The 17,436-nt window shown below is 43.5% G+C and overlaps 1 long non-coding RNA gene across 1 annotated transcript in view; it reads left to right on the top strand.

Annotated features, from left to right (window-relative positions):
* Positions 1-15,791, top strand: part of LOC116441318 — a 130,947-nt gene extending 115,156 nt beyond the window's left edge. Inside the window, exon 7 of the long non-coding RNA XR_004239028.1 lies at positions 15,570-15,791. This is a non-coding gene — a long non-coding RNA (uncharacterized LOC116441318). The remainder of the gene's footprint in view (positions 1-15,569) is intronic.
* The last annotated feature ends 1,645 nt before the right edge of the window (positions 15,792-17,436 follow it).

Genomic DNA, 17,436 nt, shown 5'->3' with positions numbered 1-17,436 from the left:
AGCCAGGAAGAATGGAGCAAATGTTTCGGGTAGGGGAGGGAGCAACAGTTTCGGGTAGGGGAGGGAGAGAGAGCGTGGCTCTTCCTCTTCCACTTGAGGGTAGAGGGTGGAGTAATTCAGGATGCATTCTTGGTGTTATTTTGGACACTGAGAAAGCCGGATTTCTCTTCTCTTCCTCTTCTATTTATTTACTCATTTTTGGTTGCCACATAGGAACCCCGGGGAGGGCAGGCTTCTTGCAGCCCAACCCTGGGAGCTGTTGAGTGAAAATTATGTAAATCCTGAGAACATTGTCTGTGTGACAGAAGCTGTTCAACAATGATCTTCCTCTGGTATGACAAGGATTCATTAAATGTAACTGCTTGTGGTCCAAGAAGGGCAAAACAACAGGTGGAGGCGCTTCAAAAAGCAGCTGGAATGTGGCAGCCGATGTCACCCGAGCCTCATTTGCTCCAATAATGAGAGGCACAGTGATACAAAACCAACATGGCATTTACAGTTATGGCATGATAAATGTTCTCCTATGCTTAACAGCAGATCACATAGTTTTTATTCCTGTACATGTAGATTAAAATAATTTGATATGAGCCCTTGCTTTGGCTTGTCCCAGTAATGGCCAGGAAGTCTTTGTAATTTGGTCAAGTGCACGAGTGAAGCGGCTGTCGGACAAAGCCCCTGGGGTAGCTGTCATTTGCTCAGCTGCCCACTGTGATGAAGTGATTTGGTGTAGCTATGGACACAGCATGGCAGAACAGGAGCTCTGTGTGCCACAGGGAGCATGGAACTTTGTGGTTTCTTTCAGCGGTGAGACGATCTCCTCCTGGCCAACTGGCAAGCGTAGGAAACCAGATGATGTTTTTGTCCTACAACAGCCATGGGCAGGTGCATCGCTTCCTGGAGATGGCCTTGATTATTCCATTGGAAGAACAGCAAAATGAAAGTTATCCAAAAGCCTGGTGTCCAGGAGAGGGGAGCAATACCTGAGTAGCTGTTCTGTAATGTGACCTCCAAAGCAAATGCTTGGACCTGGCAGTATGTGCCATCTGTGGCCAAAGGGACCAGCAACTTTCCTGAGATTATTTTGATGAGGAGTTGTTTTGGGGTGACTTCATGATGTGTATCCCCTATCGTTGCTCTGTGCCCAGAAATTAATTTTGTGCCTTTCTGCGCCTTTAAACTGAGCCTGAGAGGGGGGAGAGGAAAAAACCGAGCGAACTTTTGTGTTTGAGTTTGAGTTTGTGTCTAGCGAATTGTTCTGTGAAGAAACACTTGGAAAAGTAAATGATTTCAAAGGTGACACAGACTTTGGAAGGAAAAAACATTTGGCCTTCAAGGAGGAGCAAGAAATAACCCAGGGATGCTGATTATACCATTGTGACTTAAAATAAGTCAGTTTAATTCAGTGTCTGGCTGAGTCTTAAACCAGGCATACATTACATACTGACTGGTGAAAATTACCTCTTCTGGTGAAGGTACAAGGGGACACGCTGTTTCAGAGCCCCAAAATGTTGGCATTTGCTTTTGTTCTGCTTGAACTTAAAATGGCAAGTGCCTTTGCAGTGGAGAAGAATAGTACAACAGAAATAAACCCCCCCCAGCACTGCCTGAGGAGTGCTGTAACAGCTGGCTGGAGAAGTAAGGCTTTCAGTCTCCTGTAGTTAAAAAAGCACTGTTTAAAAATAATTAATTCCCACGTCTGGAGCTAAAGTATCTGATTTGTCAGATTAATACGCAAACTCTTCCAGTGCCAGTGGGTCCATTTACCCCAATATTTATTGCATCTAAGCTTTCAGGACACTGATCATAACCACAAATGGAATACAAGGGCAATAAGTCTGTGGTGTACTCAGAGCTGGGGAAAAAGCAAGCAAGCACGAAATATCTGTGGTTTGACACAGCAAAGGACAGTCTTTGCTTGGGGATATTTCAGTTGAGCATATTGATTTCTGAAACAATTAACACATGGTTCCTCATGATCCATTTACTCTTTCTACCAATATATGTTCAGGCAATGATAGTCCAAAATCAGGACTGCTCTGGCTTTTACTGTGGTGAAGATTTTAGAGGGAATAAAAATTATCATACCAATTTCAGACAGCATAGATAAATTATTAAGCATCCTATAAAAAGTGAATTTATCACTTTTAGAGTGAGAGGTGGAATGAAAGGAAAATGTGTAGAGCTAAAGTGTAAAGGCGAGTTATGTCCAGTGAGCACAACTGGTATATGAAGCTAATTGTTCCACTGTTTTGAACAGACCCGAGGGAGAATATCAATTAGAAGAATTTTATCTTTGAAACGTAAAATTGTCTTCAGCATGGCTCAGGCTTGGAATCCCAAGAAAACAGGCCAATGAAAGATATAAAGTACAAGTTTGGGGCGACATATAGTTGTGACTATGGAATCAATCCTCTATAATAGTATTGAAAAATGCATTTTATGTAAGTTAACAGTAATATTGTGTTTCATTGACCAGGCCTTATTGAAAATTCACTAAAGTAAATTGCGTTCTTTGTGTTAATGGGCCATCTTAAATGTTTTGTGTAGAATTATTTGAAGTTTATATGGCGAGAAGAACAAAGAAAAGAAATGTTGAGGTGTTAGTTCTGTTAAAGAGTGTCTATATTTTCAGGTTTCTCTAGCATACTGTGGTGCAAATAAAATTGCAGATGTGATTTAGACAGAAAAGGAGATCTGACATCTCAGTATGTCTCTGTACCCAGAAAACAACTTGTACAACCAATAGGTTGCACTCTTTGAAACTATATTTATAGTCACTTTTTCCTGTGGCATGGGAGAAAGCAGACTGTGAAGGTACAAGGTCATCCTCCTCCTGTTTCTTGTGTACATTGGCAGTCATCTTCCAGCACAGAGTTTTGAAGATTCAGCTGGGTCATGCCCTCCAAGCAAACTCAAAGGATTCAGGCTCCTTTCCATCCTCAGCTTTGTTTTTCACTTAGGCAGTCGTTATTCCAATGGAGGAAGATAAACAGGAGCAAATCCCCTTATTTTCCATGGCGTTTTTCCTTTCACCAGCTATAGGCTGTGAGTAACTGAGTATATGAACCAAGAAAAGGAAGGGAGAGGGGTTAGGGAAGGAGGAGAAATAGCACAGTGACTCACCCTGTCCACTATCTGTCTGAAGATTTATATATTCCCTTCTTAAATATAGAAATGATTTCATTCAATTATTAACTCTCGCAATCTAAACACTGGGTACGAAGGGGGCTCCTGGACGCTGATTCATAGTGATGGTTCTCTAAAGGAAAACTGGAGCAATCATGTATAATCTCTGCAATAAATCTTGACTAAAGCAGAAGATATGTATTTAGAAATGCTTTTATTCAGTGCCTGTCACTTCTGTGCCCGTTAAGCTGTCAGAAACACTAATGACAACCGATGGGTGCTCTTCCACAGAGATTGTCTTTTGGGCTCCAGATCCTACTCAAGTGATGGGTTCTAAAGGATAACAAGACTTTCCTTTAACCTGTGGAAGCTTTGTAACGTCCACATAATCCAATGGGGGTTTAATATTACATGTTTGGAGGCTCACACTGTGCCAACTGCTCCTGGTAGGTCATTTACTCACACAGACTACTTATGGTTTCAAGTGGTGTCTCACTCACTTGGGCAAAGGGGCAATAACCCATCTTTAAAACAGATAGAGGCACAACCCAAAGGTATTGAACACCAGGTTTTTGTGTGGAACTGTGGGATTAGCTCATCTTAATGAGCTGATAAGCAGAAGCACGTACTTGTTGGATGGTTGCAGGGAAGCCACACTGGCAGAAGTTTCATTAGAGGTGTTGAAAATGCCACTGTGTCAGCAAGGTGATGTAACGAAATCAGCGAGACTTTGCTTTTCGTGGTTTCTGCTTCTCCACCATGAGAAGTTTTGATAAGAACAGTTTGAGGGCTGCATTGGAAGATTGAGAATGGGAAAAGGTGCCAGGAAAGACACTGTCAGGTTCTGAGTAAATTAATGCATCTGAGTGGCCCTAAATTGCCATGGGAAGAGTTTTGAAACTCCTGGAAATTTCCCTATTAATTTTAGGCTCTGAAAGCTAGGTGGGAGTCAACGGTGGAAAATATTTTATTTCTATTGCAGAAAACAGATGATTGTCCATCTTGTAACTGTGATGGTGAAGGCAGATACTCATTTAGTGCTCTCCTTCCAGACTGATCAAGCTCTTGGTTGAAGGGATCCTTGGATACTGAAATCAGAAATCAAACAATGCATCCTTCGTTCAGAGGCGTTGAGGAAAAATATGGTTGCACTTTGAACAGTGTGTGTTACTGTGTTCCCTTTACTTTTTGCAGGCCAATGATCTGTGTTTTATCTTGGTTTTTAGGAATTATAAGCATTTGTTTCTTCTTGCTTGCAAAGCTTCACTGACACGTGCAACTTTTTCATTTTGTAGTGAACCTGTTTCATATTTCCAGGATCAACTTTCTCATTGATTTTCCAGAGGTAAAATGCCATGAAGAAGGAGAGGCACTAATAGCTCTGGTTCCCCTTAAACAAGAGCTTTGTGAGCGTCTACCATGCCACATTAATCCAGCCCCCTTTATCCATAATCTGCTTTAATTGCTTCACTCCTTTTCCTGGCTGCTTACCTGCCTCATATTCACTGACATTTCTTTGGCATCAGGGACTGTGATTGAAAGTGGGAAAGCTGCTTGGCCATCAGACCCTATCAAACCAATTCCTTCCTGGGACGAGATGAGAGCTTAAAACCTGGAAGATGAAGTGGTGCAGCAGTTGTGGTCAACCTGCCGCTGACTCCTGGGTGATGGGGCTGCAAAGCAGAGACTTTGCTCTCTCCCTCTAAAGCTGTTCTCTTTAAAGGGGGTGAATCCTCCCTGGGAGACAAGGGAGAAGAAAGACAGTGAATGGGAATAGGTACAGGCAGAAGGGCAGAGGTCTCAGATGAATGCCCAGAACAAGCTGCAGCACACAAGGGTGCAGTCAGCCAAAGGGCTGAGCCAGGAGTGGAGGGAGTGGAGGCAAGGACACCATGCTCCAGAAGGAAACCTTTAAATCTTTTGTTCCTCAAACTCAGGCAAAAAAAGTGAAAGAATGTTGGAGTTTATTTACCTTCTTAGTTATTTCGAGGGCAAGCCTAAATCCACTCTTGTCTGCAAAGGTAGCAGAATCTTTTTCTCAAAAGCCATTCTGAGTGAGTGAAAGAGAGAAGGGAGTGTGTTGGCATTCATACTAATACTTACTGAGATGCAGAGTTGTGTAGTGAGGCAATTCTGCATTGATTAGATTGCCCAGCAGTGCAAAGCATGTGAACATTCCCTCACCTAACCAGTAGCATTGACTTACCAGGTATGTCTTGGACAGCAACTATAGAAAACCACTGTCATTTGCACTGCAACTGCCTGTTATAAAAGAGCATTCTTAGGCAGGGAGATGAAGCCAAAAGTAATCTGATCTTTTTGAGCATCTATTTTGGACAATTATTGCTGATTAAATTTATTAATAACCACTCAGGAGCATATAGCTTGCACTTCGGATTTACCTTGTGTGGGAAGGTAAGTCTGTATCTGAACTTGGAACAGAAAAACAAGAAATACATAAATTTGGGTACCATTCGTTTCTTAAGATTCACAAAGAGTTTGCAACAAACCATGGCAACACCGGTGCTATTTTTTTTAGCAAGGGAGGCTAAACAGTTTCAACTTGGAAGTTTCACAGCCAGCAGTTGATTTTTAGAACGTATTGTGGTTGTACACAAGGAGGAGCTGAAGACAGGAAAAGTACCGACCCTGAAAAAGGTAACAGTGAACTGTGAATGATCAGTGTAGTCTGATTCATCTACAGCATTTATGTCTATCTATAGAAAGATCTAAGGACATCAAGTGCTACACTCACCCAATAATGCCAATTATTTGTTGACTAGATTTGTCATCATCATTACTAGGGATACATTAGAAAAGCAATGTCCCAGATGAGATCAGGGTTTCCTTATCAAGATGAAACGCAGACCATTGGCCTGCCCAAGGTAAAATGGAACAGATTAACATATGTTTTGCAAAGTGCAATCATATTTTTCTACAGTCTTGGTAAAAATGCACTGTAAGTTCTTGCCTGCTGAGACAGGTTTGGATCAGCTCTAGCTATATGTACATACTGGTCACAATCAGATACGTGTGCATGTCCTTTGCAGAGAAATGAGAAATTGGATATCCCATACTCCAGACTGGCTTCTCTGACTGCTTAGGCAAGGTGAATATGGGGACTCTGATTACCTCATCCTCTTTGGAAAAAAGCTGACCCACAGAAAAATCACAGGGTTGTGCTGTTTGGAGCCCAGCCTCAGGCAGTCCTGCTTCTGCCATCTGGAACTGGCACCAGGGCTTCCAGCCTTGCCTCAGCCCCCAGAGCCTGGGTGGTACCCAGAGCTGCTCCCTGCACTCCTCTTCACCTTGCTGTAGCATCTGGGGCCAAAAAGGGGTTTCAACAGTATTTTGAGGGTGGGTAGGGCCAGAGATATATGTTCCCATCTGTATTAGTTCTTTGCTGTGAGGTGATGAGGCACTGCCATGGGTTGCCCAGAGAAGCTGTGGATGCCCCATCCCTGGAAGTGTTCAAGGCCAGGTTGGATGGCACTCTGAGGCACCTGATCTAGTGTAAGGCGTCCTTGCACCTGGCAAGGGTTGGAACTGGATGATCTTTAAGATCCCTTCCAACTCAAGCCATTTTATGATTCTGTGATATGATCCTATGATTCTACGTAGAGCAACATTTTAAAATGAATTTGTGGAAAATGTTCACAGGTAAACTGATGAACTAAGGGCCCAAATTACCCTTCCCCTGCACAGTTGCAATTTCCAGTGCATGGAGAGGAGGATGTTAAGGACTTGAAGGCTGGTTTTATAAGAGGGGCAGGGCATTTCCAACCTGCCCTGGTTGAGCTCACACCTGGAGCTGTGCCCCTCCCGATCACTTTTCTTCTGCTTGATGCAGAAGTGTTGCCCTGAGGAAGGCAATGCATTTGTGTGGCACACTAAGGAAAGTGAAACTTGCTCCCTGTAGGCAATCCTTTGCTGTAAAGGCCGGGAGAACTTCTCTTAAATGTTTTTCCTATAAATGGTATACAGTCAGTTTCCACAGCAAAGGCATTGCTCACCTGGCAGAGCCATCCCTGATGTTACTGAGCATGAAGTTATTTTCTGTATGCGTATACTTGCTTAGCAGGTCCCCTTATTTATTATCTGCTCGGGTAAGCTAATCAAATCACAAGGACACCACTGTGAGAGCAGCATCGTCATCGAGTAGGTCATGTGTCCTTGGTCTTGCAATCAAATTCAAGTTAACAAGGAGCTCGGGCTGAGCTGTATATTCTGGCCCCTATGTGTGACTGGCTTAGCTGCCTGATAACCAAGCTGCTGCTTTCTGTGTGCTGCACATCTGCTCAAGGTGGTTGGGGCTGCAGACAGGACAGACAGACTTTCCAGGTCTGTTACAGCACTGACTGCCAGCCTGGGTGTCCCTGTGGAATCCTGCTCTTGTGCTTTCTTTTTATTAACCTCACAGTCTATGTGATCTTCTGAAGTAAAGACTGGGTCACTTGTTTGCTTGCTTGCTTTTTCTGTGGACAAGCAATACCTTTCTTCTCCCCCAAATCTGAGAACAAGCTGCTTCTCCTGGTCCCCCAAAACTTCTCTTGAACTCCCTCCTTTCAAACCAGAGGGAGAATGAACTGCCTCAGCATTTAGAAATAGTTTGAATGGGGATTTCATTTTGCCCCATTTAAGACATGGAAGGGTCCCTGAATCAGGATTGGAATGAGGCCTGTTTCTCCAGTGTGACTGAAGTTTAGGTCCAGAGTTTTGCCCCAGGATCTGGTCTGTCCCTCTAGGGTGACATCAGCCTGGTAAGTGCAGGCGTGCTTTTTTTGTCCTGCAAAGGAAACAGGAATACCTTTGTATTGTAGGGCAAAGGACTGTGTGACGTTGCTCAGATGCCACTGATTTGCAGAGAAATCACACATTTGGTGCAGGGGAGCTGGTGTAACTTGTCCGTCTCACACACATGAACCCAGGTGGCTGAGATGAAGCCTATGAAGATGTAGACAGTAAAAGGTTTGTTAAAGTATCACATGGCAAGTGTGTATTATGTGTTTGGCTGTTCTGCTGGTGAGGGAGCCAGCAGATGAAGTCCTGAGGGATCAGTTACTGTGTGTGTAACCCTTCTGCCAAGGCATGACTGGCAGCAACAGCAGCCCCAGTCAAGTTTCACCCCGTTTGAAGACCCTGAGCTCAGTGGTCTGTTTTTCCTGGCAGAAACAATTGCCTGAAGAAGCAGAATTTTGTCAAGGCGAGGGAAACAGGAGAGTGTCCAAATAAATCACACCTTGTTCCTTTTTCCTAAAGAATGTCTAAATTAAAAAACTTGAAACAAAGTTTCCTTAAAAATCTAAAGAAAGATTTTCCTAAAAGCCTGAAACAAGGCCCCCCTCATTCTCCTTCCCCTGTCTCCTCCAGGTTTTCTATTACTGCTGTACCCTTAATCTGGAGGTATCTGGGAGACTTATTCCCCGCTATGTAGCACCTGGAGCCGTAGTTTAGTGTTGGGCTTGGCAGTGCTGGGTTAACAGTGATTCCAGGGTCTTAAAGATGCTCTCCAATCTAAATAATTCTATAGTGAGGCAGCCTTTGCCCTGTGGAGAAAGAAATTGCAAACTTTCTGTAGCAGGAGGCAGATGCAGAGGCCCCTAAGCAGAAAGATGCACAGAACGGTACCAGAAACAAACCCAAAGACCTTGACTTCCAGGAAGAAGGCTTTGCTAGGTTTTGGTCTGGGGTGTGCTTGAAGGAGAGAGAGAAGAGTAAGAACAGACACATCAGGAAAAGTAGCAGAAACAGCTATGAAACACTGATGCCAAGAAACAGAAAAACCCCCTAAAAGTAGCTTTTGGCAACAGATTCCCTCTGGTGCACAGGGAAGTAGGGCACTGCCTACTGTCCCCAACTTCTTCAAAGGTTTTACTCCTTTCAGTTTCTCTTCATCCGTGGGGTGACTTGAGTGTTTGCATACAGCTGGTTAATGTGTTCTGATGTTCAAAACAGTCCCAGAGGGACTGAAGTGAGTAGGGAATGAGATTTCGGGAATTAGAGGGAGGCTGTTGGGGCTCAGCTGAGCTAAGATAATTCTGAAGGGAAAGGATAGTTGGGTATTGAGGGGAGAAAGGCACAGGGGCTGGGAAGAAACAGGAAGATGGAAGACTGTGAGTAGAGGGCATGGGTCTGGCTTCTGGGGGCTTGTCCCATCCCAGGAACAAGCACAACTGGCTCTACCAGCTCTACTGGTGGGGCAGGCTCGGCTTCAGCAGCAGGTGTGGAGTCAGGCCCTGGTTTCTCTTCTATCTGGGGCACTGCTCGCTTGGGGGTTTTAGAGACAAACAGTTCTTTAATCCATACATTCTGTTGCTGTACTTTTTCATCCTTCAGAGGTTAGGAGAAACATAGTCTGGGAAGAGAGCACACCTAAAATCAGCCCTGTGCGTGACCGTGCTGCGCGAGCTGCCCGCATCAGGTACTCACTCGGTGATACCTCCTGCCTGCATGAGATAAAGTTTGGTGGCAGTGCTGTGGCTGGGTCAGGGATGTAACCCTGCAGGCATTTAACATCCTGGAAGCTTGATTAATGCTGAAGGGAACACTGAGGTGCTTTAGCTCACTGCCATTTTCACTTCTCATGCATCAAATGTGTGGAAGCATGCCGTGAATGAACAAAGAGGAATATTTAATAGCGATGATGTAATATCGAGGCGCTGGCTCGGTGGCTCTCTGGCATTATTCAACACATCTTTCTCAGCAGAATGATGATAGTGAAATGAGATTTCATTAAAAGAGAGCAGCTCAGTGTATCGTTAAACATTCAGAGCAACGTCTCCATTTCCTTTCTAATGCTGTGGTGCTGAAAACACATCCCATCTCAAAAGCAAATGTTTAACTACAAATGTAATTTGTGAGAAAATAATCCTTTTTTCTTCTTTTTTTTTTGCCTTTGAAATCTGCTGAAAGCATGCATATTAGCAGAGCAGCCTTTCTTTCAGGGTTTTAATTTTCTTTTTCTTTCAAGGGAGCTGCATAAGAAAGTTGTTCGAGTGATTTCTCCCCAGCTATTCTGTTGAGTGATTCTTAATTACCCTCAGCGTTTGAAAGGTGAATGGTACTCTTACATAATCAACATTAATAATTCAGCTTAGTCCAAGAAAGCTTATTGCAGCTAGTTCTTTGATGCCAGAAAACCTCTACTAAAGCATTCTTTCTCAATTTTAATTCATAAGCTCCTAATAAAGCCAGTCCAGCTAAAGTATTTTAACCTGACTCCTACACTTAAAAATGCAGCCGAAATTATTTCAGAGGGCTGTGGCAAATAGGTATTGTAAATTTTAGTAGAAATGTAGTTTTTCACTCTGTTTCTGAATCTCAGGATTGTTGTCCTTGGAAGAACAGAAATAATATGTATGGAAACACACTTTTCCTTCCTCTCTTGCTGTGTGCCTTTCTTCTTTCCTAGCTGTCCTCTCTGGTGGAAATGCTGCCCTATGACGTGACTGGCATAAACAGAGATGAACAGGGAGGGTGCTCCTTATACCAGGAGCATGAAAGGTCATGCAGGATTTCTAGAGTAACTTCCCATCACACTGAACCATCACAACCCACTATTACAGAGTCAGCACAGTTACTGAGAGATAATGCACTTGTATTCTTTTATTAAGGTAATGATGGAAGGAACGCACTGACTGTCTGGTCTTATCAAAATTGCAATGTAAAGAAACTCCAGGGGAACAGAAATATTCTTCTAGCCTCCACCATTCTATGATAGACAAGACTCTCCACAGGAATAAGTTTTATCAGGTCTGATGGTGCCATGCCATCAGAAGTGTTGATGTCAGCATGGCCCATGAAACCTAGTGTGAACAGGGAACCTCTGGAAACACTTATTTCTTTGACACTACTGTGCTTTTTAAGAGCAGCTACTGGAGGGGGATGAATGGATTTCTGTCAATGATCTGCCCAAGTTTTCATGTGTTAATTTACTTCCTTCTACACTAGCTCATTTCAGAGGGGTGAAGGTGCATATTTGTCTTCTGGTGATGCAGTGGGAAGAAGTTGGAGGTACAAAAGGAGGTTGGCAAGCTGGAGTCTTTAAAGGCTCAGCTGCCCATTTCCTGCAGGGACCATATGCCATGGATACCTGTTGAGATTCTCACTGGCTAGAGAAAGAAAAATAGCTTCCTTTTTCCATTCAATCCTTTATAATTATTACTGAGATTTTCAAAAGTTGGGAGAGTCAAGGGAGATATTTGCTGTTTGAGCACCTGCAAAAATAGTCACTCCAGCATATACAACAACAACAAAAACATTGGGAACATTTCTGAAAGGAAAACATAAGAGTTGCCTCTGCCTGAAATGCCTAATCCTGCAAATGTGTTTTGTGGGAGTACCGTCATTCCTTAGAAGTATCATAAAGCTCAGCTGTTGGAAGCATTTTTTCCTTACCTGTGGAAGACGATAGTCCTGGTGAACATTTCTTCATCCTTTCCGTTTCAGGACTCTAAATAACATATTGACCCATGGTGGTTGAGAGAACTCATTTCTATAGGCAGAAACACCCTTTTTGCATTCCTCAGTTTTTCCAGCTTTCAGACTGGCATAGTATTTGCAAAACCTGTAGATACATTGGAAAGATCACTGGCTTGTAAAGTGCTGTGATACATCAGGCTGTGAGATGCTGCAGAAGAAGAAAATACTTTGATTTTTCTTTTTCACTCCTGTAATATGCCCATAGGTGTTCTTGCTTCAGTGTTATCTTGATTCTGGGAGTCTGTCACTGCTTAAAAAAAGATAGTGTTTTTTCAGACTTGATCATTTACCTGCCTTCAAAAATTTGTGATTTCATGTCTTGGGTTTGAAAAACATTTGTCTGGCATTGAGGAAATGTTAGTTTTGTCCCAGTAAGGGGAAATAATCCATGAAAATGATCATTGTAGATAATGCAGAGCAGAAGTAGCATGCAGAATGCTAGTGAGGACAGCAGACAGTTGGCACTTGAGTTTCCAGCTGAAGTAAACCCACATGGCTTGGCACAGACCAGGTGCTTCTAGAATCCATGGTGGCTCAACCTCCACAGCCCAGTTAACACCACGTGTTCAGAGTTCCCGTCTCCTCCCTGCGCTGTGTTCTCTACTGCTGTGTTTAACTCTGCCAGGTTTTGAAGTGGATCGTTTGCCAGCTGAGCCATTTACTTCAGCCACCTGGAAATGGCTGTTTGTGTTGTCCTCAGTGAGGTGGAAACCACCTGAGAGAAGGCTGGAGTTCACTGGTGGCTCCACTGCTCTCCCTGCCCCAGGAGGGAGTTTCTGACATAGCCAGGGTGGATGGTCTTGTACAGCTTTCCATCGTGGATGACCAAAGTACTTTTTTTTCTTTTTACTGCAACATTTGTTATGAAGTTTTTGAGAGTTCATTAGCTGTGTTGTAGCAGTCTAGGTATTAAATATTACAGTGATTTTTTGGCTTTTAAAAGAGTCTAAAAAAATGTTTATTATAGGCTATTTAATGGTGTTCATTTCATGTTCATCTATTCAGCATTATGCTTCATTAGCTGTGGGCTTGTTGGATGACGACATGTAATCAATCAATCATGTACAATTTGTGGTTATTCTGCTCATAAAGCCAGATTTATTTGTTTTGGTTTCCAGACTGGAATGCATTTTTCTTGTGCTTTTGCAGTGCTGAGCCATAGATAAGACCAGTTGTTAGTCTCTGAGAGATCTGTCTGCTCAGGAAACTGTGCGAAGCAAACAAACTGCCTCCTTAATTAGAAGGCTGAATTATTGGCTGCTCCTGGTTTGAATGAGTACATGTCATCTTTCTCTCAAATTAATACATTATTACTCACATGAGAAGTCTGATTATTTTCGGTGGGAATTCCTAGTTAGTGCTGTGTGGGAAGACCCAGCAGAAAACCCTGTGGCTGTTACTGGTTATCTTTGCAAAGTAGTCTTCATGGAGGCCCCGTGGTCTTCAGGAAAGGATGAAGTGCCATTTGGAGCTCTGGCAATGGTACTGGGGAAGCCTTGGGAGCCCCACATCCACTGTACATTTGGAGGGATAGCGCTGTAAGCCCTTTTTAAAAGATGAAACATTAGTCATTCCTTATGGCTACATCTTGTGAATAATTTATAAATGTTATGGGTGTTGGGAAAAAAATGTGCAGCATAGATTTCCAGAGAAAAGAGGGAGGAAAGGTAAGGTCACATAGAGAAAAGATGTAAGTTAGGAAAATTGCCATTACCCCAAGAAATCCCTCCGACCAGTAAAATACAAAAGTTTTTTACCCACTCCTTCCCACTGTAAATTTATTTCTCTGAGCACACAACATTTTTGAGGGTTGGAAAATCTGAGTCTGGATCAGGGAGGAAGCAGTTGGAGTTCCCTGCAACAGGCAAAACCAAAGGTAATTGCTAGCTCTGCATGAGCATGAGCTAATCCAGAGCCCGTGCTTCATTCCAGTTCTTACTGGCCAAGAGCAGCTGTGAATAGACAGAAAATGATACAGTGCTGCAGCCAGGGCTCTGGCTACATGGGCAGTTCATCATCAGCTCAGAGAGAGCTGCTCTTCTTCTTCTGCCGTGGAGCTGCATTCTTAGCGCTGCTCTTTGCAATCTTGTGACTTTCTCTTTGTGCTGAATAACAGTTAATTATTTTGTGAAATCCACGTGGAGATGCGTAGAGTCCTCACTGCTCTAGAGTCATATGATGTTGAGCAAAAAGCCAACAATTTTGCTGCTGGAAAATGTGAAATACAGCATTATTATCTGAAGCGAATAGCCCCACCGGTTTTCTATTTGTGTACATGTACACATGACCTCTTTTGACTTTGAAGTGTAGTTGAAAAGAGAAATCCATTTGCTATTATTTGAATTTCAGTCATGCCTATATAGAGAGAGGAGTCCCTTTGGGATAAACCTGGTAGCAGTCACTACCTCAAAAGTAAAATTGAAGTAATGGTCGAGTTGAGTGGGGACAACTGGGGAGACAGAGTTGCTCAAGGTCATAGGAAAGAGGTAAGATAAGCAAGGTGTGCTGAGTTATGCCGGGTAGGAGAGCTGCTAGGCCATCTGCCTCTTGAAGGCATGGTTCACCTCTTCTGCAGCCAATCCATGAGATCTCTTAGATTGTGAAGATCAGCTTCTGTTCCAAATCAGGTGGCAGGGACTCGAGCCGGGGTCTCACACATATCAGGGCAGCGTTCGGTGCAGCAGTCTTGGGACACACTGGGTAGTATCCAGTTTGGCCATGCTTCAGCCCTGTGGTGCATTCATACCACGCTGGTCAGCATGACATGGGAATATTTCAAATATGTGAGGAGAAAGGGGAACAACGCATGGGGACATGACGCGGGAGGTTGCTTTCCACTTCGATTCAGCATCCCTGGTTTCTTTCATTTTAACTCTGGTATGGTATTTACACCTCTGGGTGGGTGGAAATGGCAGCTTCATGTCTTAATCAGCAGCTTAAGCCTGCTGGTTTTGAAAAGTTGTTGGTGTGCACAGTGATAGACAAGTGTAGAGTCATCCTAGCAGTCATCCATTGGCTGTCTGGAGAAGAGAAATGCTCCATTTTACCCATAACTGTGCTAGTTTACAGAGAAACTCTGTGGTTCAAAGAGTAACCATTGCTCCATCTGAACAAAAAACTGGCAAATGTCTCCAACAGCAGCATGGGCATGGTGAGAAGACTAGAAGATAGAAGATTTAGGATGTAAACATACCTGTGTATCACACAGATACACACTGACCCACCATTTCCCCCAATATTTGACCAACTCCATTGATGGGAGCTGACCACAAGTGAACGGGACAAAGTTTTTGACTCTCCCCGTGCGTGTTTTGCTCAGCTCCACTGGAAAAGCTTCTAAGAGCTATTTGCTCCTAATCATTCTCAAGCAACGAATGAATGGGAAAGAATCTTACTAGAATGATTTAGTGTTCGTCACGCATAATAAATGAATGGAGTTATTCACTGGCAGTCACACATCTCTGGCTAATCCTCTTGAAGGTCACTCGTACCAGTCACCAGCCTCTCGTCACAGCTACCGCAGTAGAGAGCAATGTATTGAGGATTGGGAGCTGTTTAAAAACGTGGGATCATGTCTGTCCACCAGTTTGGGTTTGTTCTTCACCCTGATTCCTACACCTCACATCATCAAGGACTAGCAAAGGGAAGACCAGAAACAGATGAAAATGCAGTAACACTGTTTGAATTATTAAATCCTTCCAGCCTAAAAGGAAAGAGCTGTCAGTGTTAATCGTTCTCTAGGGAAGTCAAAGCAGAACAGTTTGTTCTGGGATGTCCTCTCATGCCCAGATATTACACTAACCAGTTTGCAGGGCATCTGCAACAGCTTCCTCTTGGTGCAAAACCATCTGACTGGAGGAGAACTGGATTGCAACATATTATTAGCATTTTTATTATGTGCTACTTCAAGTTCTTCAAAAAATCCCCTGATTTAAATTTTGCTTTGTAATTTCCTTCCTCAGTTCCTGAGTCAGACAACACCAGAGGATAACAGCAATGTGACCTCACCAACAAGAAACATCAAGGAAATGAGGCTATTGTAACGATCTGGAAGGTGTACGTGGGCACTACTCACTCCCTGGGACTAAAAGAGACCTTAATTGTGTTACCACCCACCTCTCACAGCTACAGCACTCTTCTGGTGACTGTTCCCTGCCTGAGTGGGTCGGAGCACCACAGGAAGTGGTAATGTAAATGGATCATTTGCAGTGTACTAAAATTATACTTTGTGTTTCGGCCTAAGGGAACCCCAACTGTATTACCCGCCCAAGGGCATATTGCCTGCCAAGGTGTGGCTGAGATCTGCAGGCACAAGGCTGAGAGCTGTGGATAGTGACACAAGTAACACATTGTCCCAGTTTGACAAGGATTTTCCCTGCCAAGGGGTCTGTGAGTTGTTTGATGTAGACAGGTACAGAACTGCTAGAAAAGGCCATATTTCTTTATTTCGTTCCCATTTCCCATAGGTGTGAGGTGATCAGAGCACCTGAAAGGCAGAAAGTGATTAGAGACAAACATTTTCTCTTTTTCTTTCTTTCTTTCTTTCTTTCTTTCTTTCTTTCTTTCTTTCTTTCTTTCTTTCTTTCTTTCTTTCTTTCTTTCTTTCTTTCTTTCTTTCTTTCTTTCTTTCTTTCTTTCTTTCTTTCTTTCTTTCTTTCTTTCTTTCTTCTTTCTTTCTTTCTTTCTTTCTTTCTTTCTTTCTTTCTTTCTTTCTTTCTTTCTTTCTCTTTTTCTTTCTTTCTTTCTCTTTTTCTTTCTTTCTTTCTCTTTTTCTTTCTTTCTTTCTTTCTTTCTTTCTTTCTTTCTTTCTTTCTCTCTTTCTCCCTTCCTTCCTTCCTTCCTTCCTTCCTTCCTTCCTTCCTTCCTTCCTTCCTTCCTTCCTTCCTTCCTTCCTTCCTTCCTTCCTTCCTTCCTTCCTTCCTTCCTTCCTTCCTTCCTTCCTTCCTTCCTTCCTTCCTTCCTTCCTTCCTTCCTTCCTTCCTTCCTTCCTTCCTTCCTTCCTTCCTTCCTTCCTTCCTTCCTTCCTTCCTTCCTTCCTTCCTTCCTTCCTTCCTTCCTTCCTTCCTTCCTTCCTTCCTTCCTTCCTTCCTTCCTTCCTTCCTTCCTTCCTTCCTTCCTTCCTTCCTTCCTTCCTTCCTTCCTTCCTTCCTTCCTTCCTTCCTTCCTTCCTTCCTTCCTTCCTTCCTTCCTTCCTTCCTTCCTTCCTTCCTTCCTTCCTTCCTTCCTTCCTTCCTTCCTTCCTTCCTTCCTTCCTTCCTTCCTTCCTTCCTTCCTTCCTTCCTTCCTTCCTTCCTTCCTTCCTTCCTTCCTTCCTTCCTTCCTTCCTTCCTTCCTTCCTTCCTTCCTTCCTTCCTTCCTTCCTTCCTTCCTTCCTTCCTTCCTTCCTTCCTTCCTTCCTTCCTTCCTTCCTTCCTTCCTTCCTTCCTTCCTTCCTTCCTTCCTTCCTTCCTTCCTTCCTTCCTTCCTTCCTTCCTTCCTTCCTTCCTTCCTTCCTTCCTTCCTTCCTTCCTTCCTTCCTTCCTTCCTTCCCTCCCTCCCTCCTTCCTTCCTTCCTTCCTTCCTTCCCTCCTTCCCTCCTTCCTTCCTTCCTTCCTTCCCTCCTTCCTTCCCTCCCTCCCTTCCTTCCCTCCCTTCCTTCCTTCCTTCCTTCCCTCCCTCCCTTCCTCTCTCTCTCTTTCTCCCTCTCTTTCTCCCTCCCCTCCCATCCCCTCTTCCCTTTCTTTTCCTTTCCTCTTTCCTTTCCCCTGAATTTTCAAATTTTCCTGAACTTTCCTTTCTCTTCTTTCTGCCTCCCTGAAGTGAATAACTTTAGATAATCATTCATTTTTG

The sequence above is a fragment of the Corvus moneduloides genome, chromosome 3 (genome assembly GCF_009650955.1).
Source record: "Corvus moneduloides isolate bCorMon1 chromosome 3, bCorMon1.pri, whole genome shotgun sequence".
Classification (NCBI taxonomy): Eukaryota; Metazoa; Chordata; class Aves; order Passeriformes; family Corvidae; genus Corvus; species Corvus moneduloides.
Note: the sequence above shows the minus strand (reverse complement) of the source record. Positions and strands in the feature narration are given on the sequence as shown.